Source organism: Amphiura filiformis, chromosome 6 (assembly GCF_039555335.1).
Source record: "Amphiura filiformis chromosome 6, Afil_fr2py, whole genome shotgun sequence".
Taxonomy (NCBI): Eukaryota; Metazoa; Echinodermata; class Ophiuroidea; order Amphilepidida; family Amphiuridae; genus Amphiura; species Amphiura filiformis.
Genome location: NC_092633.1, coordinates 47,876,111 through 47,882,439, shown reverse-complemented (window position 1 = coordinate 47,882,439; position 6,329 = coordinate 47,876,111).

The window sequence follows — 6,329 nt, the reverse complement described above, 5'->3', positions numbered from 1 at the left end:
AAACACATTACTTTCTGGAACCATTTCCATGTTTTAACACATTGCAATCTAATATAATAAATTATTATGAATATCATATTCATAATGCAGGATTCCTAACTGGTTTAGACTTTAGACTTCTCCATTTTGTATACTCTGGCTATTACATTTAAGCATAAAACTCTGATTTGTATTCACATCTGATCTTTTCAGTCACCGTACTCCCTCTGTTTGTTAGCTTCCCAAGTGGATTTTTACTCGGGCTTTCGCGATCGACAAACTGGTAGATTCCAAAATCAGAATTGTTCAGTATTAAAGTGAGCCACTATGCGAGATATGTTGCATTCAATAACATAAGTATACTTTATTTTTACTGTCACTAATTATATAAACTCTTTATGACCATTTTACTATTAATTAAAATACACATCAGTATAATTTTGAGTTCCAACAGGATGCGTTCATCATGATTAATAATAACTTATTTTTAAAACATAAAAATCTATTTGCTCGTAATATTGAACATTGCGGATACACTATGCTATCATTAAGATCATGTATAGAGTACCGAAGTGATGACGTCACAGAAAACTTTTTTGAATACCATGTATCGGTAGAGCATGATGAAAAACATCCACGGTCCAAATTTGGTGGGAATCGGATCATGAGGGCCCGAGATATGGCCGCATGAATACCTAATTAGCCCCATTGAAATCAATGTAAATTGGCATGGTTCCAAACAGTTATGAACCAGGCCAATTTACACTGATTTCAATGGGGCTAATTAGGTATTCATGCGGCCATATCTCGGGCCCTCATGATCCGATTCCCACCAAATTTGGACTGTGGATGTTTTTCATCATGTTCTACTGAAATATGGTCATGAAAATGTTGAAATGCAAAAAAGAAAATTTTATGACGTCACACTTCAGTACTTTATACAGTTGACGTCATCATATTGTACATGACCGTCGTCCGTATGCTAATCTGAAAGCGATTGGTAAAATCAGTATGTAATATTACGGCCATCCTTATGGCTCTCAAACTTAATTAAAATTAAATAAAACAATGAATTGCTACAAAAGTATCTTGTTTTGTTTGATAATTAAGAATAATTTTAATATAGACGGTTGCAATTCAGAGTAATATCGTATATTCTTAAATCTCTTGTAATATTCTTGTAATCTGCACGACAGCGGCTAAAAACAATACCTTTATTCTCTAATTATCTCAAAGAAAACGACGACATTCTATTGTTTTGAAAACGACATAAACATAGCACCGAGCCACTAACAAACATGTACAAGCATACAACAACGCAGTCCTTATCCCCACCCCTACTACAGCCCTCCATCCCACGCTATACTTTATAATGTATAGTCAAGGTAAACTGTCCTACATGAAGAGCTTATTTCCAAACCGTGTTAGATCCACCCACCTTTTTGAAACAAATTAATTCATTAAAAAAATCAAAAGTCTCCAGATTTCAACTTAACATATTTTTATGAAAGTTATTGTTTACTAATTTTGTTAGAGATATAACGAAACAAAACAAAAGCAATGTATATTTTCTCTAGTCATACCATACATCCAAACGAGGGTAACCTAAATGATATCAAAAGTGGCGACGTGTGTTCATGGTTTTTTTTAATATCATGCCGTCTTCTTTCAACATGAAGACATCTTTATTTATAAAATTTTGGAAAGAACTTCAAAAGTGAACGCAATTTTCGTTCATTGTGGAGTTTTCCTTAGAGTAGTAATTCTGCAAAGGCATAAAATTTCATTTAAATGATAAAATAATATAATTAATAAGCTCTCACATAATAGTTGTTGACGTTGCTTTTTAATTATTAAATAATAAATGGATTTCGTTCAACAATACCACATTATGCATCGTTCAGATGATAAATTCTTTATTTATAAGGATTTCTATTTGTTACATTTCATTGAACGCATTTTGCAACTAATTAAAACATGTTGCTCATGTAAAAGTAACGCGGTTTTTTAATTACTTTAAATGAGTATTATATGGCATTTTATTACTGACGTCCTTGGATGGAAAAAAGAATCACAACAACATTATATTGTCAAGTATTGTATTTTGTTCTTTACTTTATTAACTTTTAAGTTCAGGAGAGAGCTTTTATATAGTTAGCTTTAGTTTTTAGTTTTAGTTTTTAGGGTTTTTTTTATTATTATTTATTTATAACATTCGGCGAAACGCCAGGCAAAACCCAAAATTGACAAACGATAAATTGAAGGGGTGCCTATACATGAATAACATCAAAAACAAACATAGAGAATAAATAAAAACACAAAAAGGTATCAAAACATGCCAAACAGACAAAATAAGCAAAAGGAAATAACTGGGAAAATACACAAAGATACTGGCTAAAAGAGATGGGATTGGACAGCCAATTTGAAGGCCTGAAGGGAAGTGGACTTGACGATGGCTTCCGGTAAGTAATTCTAAAGCGAGGGAGCATATGATAGAATAATCTCTTAGAAAGAGTCAGGCGGCAAAAAGGGGGATCAACAGCACAGGAATTTAGGTGACGGAGTTAGTTAGTTTAGCTTTCTAACAATATTACATTGTACCTTTCCCCCACCTAAGTTGTTGACGTTGTTTAATTATTTTTTTAAGTATTGATAAATGAATATCGTTCATCAATACCACATTATGTATCGTTCAGATGAGAGAAATTCTTTATTTATTAGGGTTTCTGTTTGGTACATTTCACTGAACGGATGTGCAACTAATTAAAACAGTTGTTTCTCTTTAAGATATTGCTCATGTAAAAGTAACGCGGTTTTTTAATCACCATATGTCAGTTATATAGCATTATATTACTGACGTCTATCACGTCCTTCGATGGACACAAAAGGATGACACAGCAACATTTATTGCCACGAGTAGTAATAATAGTATTTTGTTGTTTACCTATTTTAACTTTTAAGGGATCGGAAAGCAACGTTTGCATAGTATTCTTTGTGGGACATGAGAGCACATTTATCGAATTGCATTCTGAATACGAGGAATGCCCTTCTGGTATCAAGTAATTTTGATTAAAAATAAAATTGGCGATGTAAAACATATTTTATGGCAAATTATTAAAAAGTGATACTTTTTTATTTCAATATCTATCAGTCCTCGAAGTAAAATTTATAAATATACTGATATGTACTTAAAGTGTATGTAACTGAGATGAAAAGCCGATGATCATTTCAAATTTTTGACCTTTCGTATTGAAGATGCACATTTGTTTTCCAAAAAAGACCTAAATATTTTAAGGCCTTTTGGGGAAAAAATGCATATCTTTAATACGAAAAGTCAAAATTTCCCAATGATCGTCGGCTTTTTCTCCCAGCTACATACACTTTAAGTAAATACCATTGATTGATAACTTTTACTTCGAGGACTGTTGAATATCAAAACTATAATTTTTTAATAATTTGCCATAGAATTTGTATTTTATCACGAATTTCAAAACATCTAAACACTCAAGTACGTCTGTGACGTTTTTTTATAATTATTTAATAAATGGATTTCGTTCAACAATACCACATTATGTATCGTTCAGATGAGATAAATTCTTTATTTATAAGGATTTCTATTTGGTACATTTCACTGAACGCATTTTGCAACTAATTAAAACAATTGTTTCTCTTTTAAATGTTGCTCATGTAAAAGTATTGCGTTTTTAATTACCATAGATGCATAGTATATGGCATTTTATTATTGACGTCTAACACGTCATTCGATGGAAATAAACAGGCGGTGATGGAAGCGATATCGCCAATTTAGAGGGCGCCATTGGATTAACACATAATCATGAAATCTTCACAAACAATTCTAAATTTGTTATGTGGTGTCAAAGCAAAATTATCTTACTCTAATACCGTCGGGGTTCGACAAAGTACCCCACTGCAAGTATGTTAATTTTCCATTTGTAATTGCTAACCGTGTATTTTGAATGGGGCTGTCAGCCCTGTATCTTCGCCAGCCTCGTACGTCACGTGTTGCGCTTCCTAAAAGATGACACTTGACAGCAACATTTATTGTCAAGAGTAGTAATAATAATAATAGCATTTAGTTCTTTACTATGTCTTTTAACTTCTAAGCTGACTTTAAGCTGAATTTTTCATGATATTTTATTAATGAGATGAAATTAAACAAAGTGCATAATTATTTAGTTGCTACAATTACTGACATCATATCGGTACTATATAATCATGGATGTTATTTTTCAACTCAACATGAAAGGGGAAAAAATATGTAATCAAATAGTCTTTTTCTATGGACTTTCTATGGTACCGTGTCTTCATATCCGTGTCCTCACATCCGCCACCCTGCAAGTTCGTTAGCTTAATTGATCATAAATTAATTAGCATCAATGAAAAATTCCTGGTTTTGGTGTCAAATTCAAAAGAAAGAACTAAGCTTTAAAACAAGACCAATATGAAGGGTGTAATTATTCATCTTCTGCCAGAAGTGGATAAGTACAATTTATAGCTGAAATGTGTAGCTGCCCTGTACAATGTAAGATGAGTGCAATATACTGTATGTAAATTGCAAAATGTTCACAGGGCAGCTATTGCACTTACCCACTTCTGGCACTGAGCTTTCGAATTCTTCTCTGGTGTGATTCAAGATAAATTATTTTCTAATTCGCGTGTATCGAATACCATTTTCAAATGATAAAATAATATAGATAATAAACACTCAAGTACGTTGGTGACGTTTATTTTTTAAACTATTTAATAAATGGATATCGTTCAACAATACCACATTATGTATCGTCCAGATGAGCGAAATTATTTTTTAAATTTTACTGACAAATTGTGCAACTAATTAAAACAATTCTCGCTATTCGCACTAAGGGCGCCGCCAGCGGTTTGCGATGTAATCGTGATTTATCATGGGAAAAGGTCGACATCAAGTCCGCGCAATACGAATATTACCATGCTATTACATAGGAACACGTGACAATATTTTTTAGTTTGTCAAAATAAAGGTGTTACACGCGAATCGATACTCAATAATACTTAATAATGTGATTTGAAATGTGCACAATTAATTTTTTCTATCGATTTGCGTGTAATACCGTTATATTGCCAAACTAAAAATATTGTCACGTGTTCCTATGTAATAGCATGGTAATATTCGTATTGCGCGGACTTGATGTCGACCTTTTCCCATGATACATCACGATTTTCCCATGATACATCACGATTACATCGCAAACCGCTGGCGGCGCCCTTATTGCGAATAGCGCGCACTGTTTCTCTTTTACCTCCCACCCTAAGCTCTCACGTAAGTTGTTGACGTGGTTTTTTTTATTATTATTATTTGATAAATGCATTTCGAAGTTCAAAAATATCGTTCATATGAGATAATCTCTTTATTTACTAGGGTTTCTATTTGGTACATTTCTCTGAACGCATTTTGCAACTAATTAAAACAATTGTTTCTCTTTTAAATATTGCTCATGTAAAAGTAACGCGGTTTTTTTAATTATCATAAATGAGTGTTACATTGTACCTTTCCCCCACGTAAACTTTCACGTAAGTTGTTGACGTTTTAATTATTTGATAAATGAATTTCGTTCAACAATACCACATTATACATCGTTCAGATGAGATAAATTCTTTATTTATAAGGATTTCTATTTGGTACATTTCACTGAACGCATTTTGCAACTAATTAAAACAGTTGTTTCTCTTTTAAATGTTGCTCATGTAAAAGTAACGCGGTGTTTAATTACTGATATTATATGGCATTTTATTACTGACGTCTATCACGTCCTTCGATGGAAACAAAGGATGGCAACAACATCTATTGTCAAGAGTAGTAATAATAGTATTTTAATTTTTTAAGCTTTTTAAAACTTTTAAGCTGACTTTATACTCCATCGCATGGGAAAAGCGCGCTACATGGTTGGTCACATACCAGTCGCTCTTCGCTCAACGATGTAGTATAAATCAAAATATTTTAAGGCAATTTGTAGTCTTAAAAGGAGATAAGGTGTAATGTCATAGCATTGCTCCATATTTAACTCTCGTGACATTGTATATTGATGGAAACATGGGAAGCTGGAATATCATCGGAACGTCACACCAATTACGCCCTTCATATTTTGTTTTGGTGGTGCATTGATGTAGCATTGACCACGAGCAAGGCAATGCGAAGATACCCATGTTTTTGAAGATCCTAAAACTTTATATGAAGGCGAGAGGCAGTAAAAGTGAGAGAATACATGCCGACATCCATACATACAAACACACATCCATACAAACGTATTATTATTAATATAATGTAACATAATCAATCAATTTCAAAAACGTTC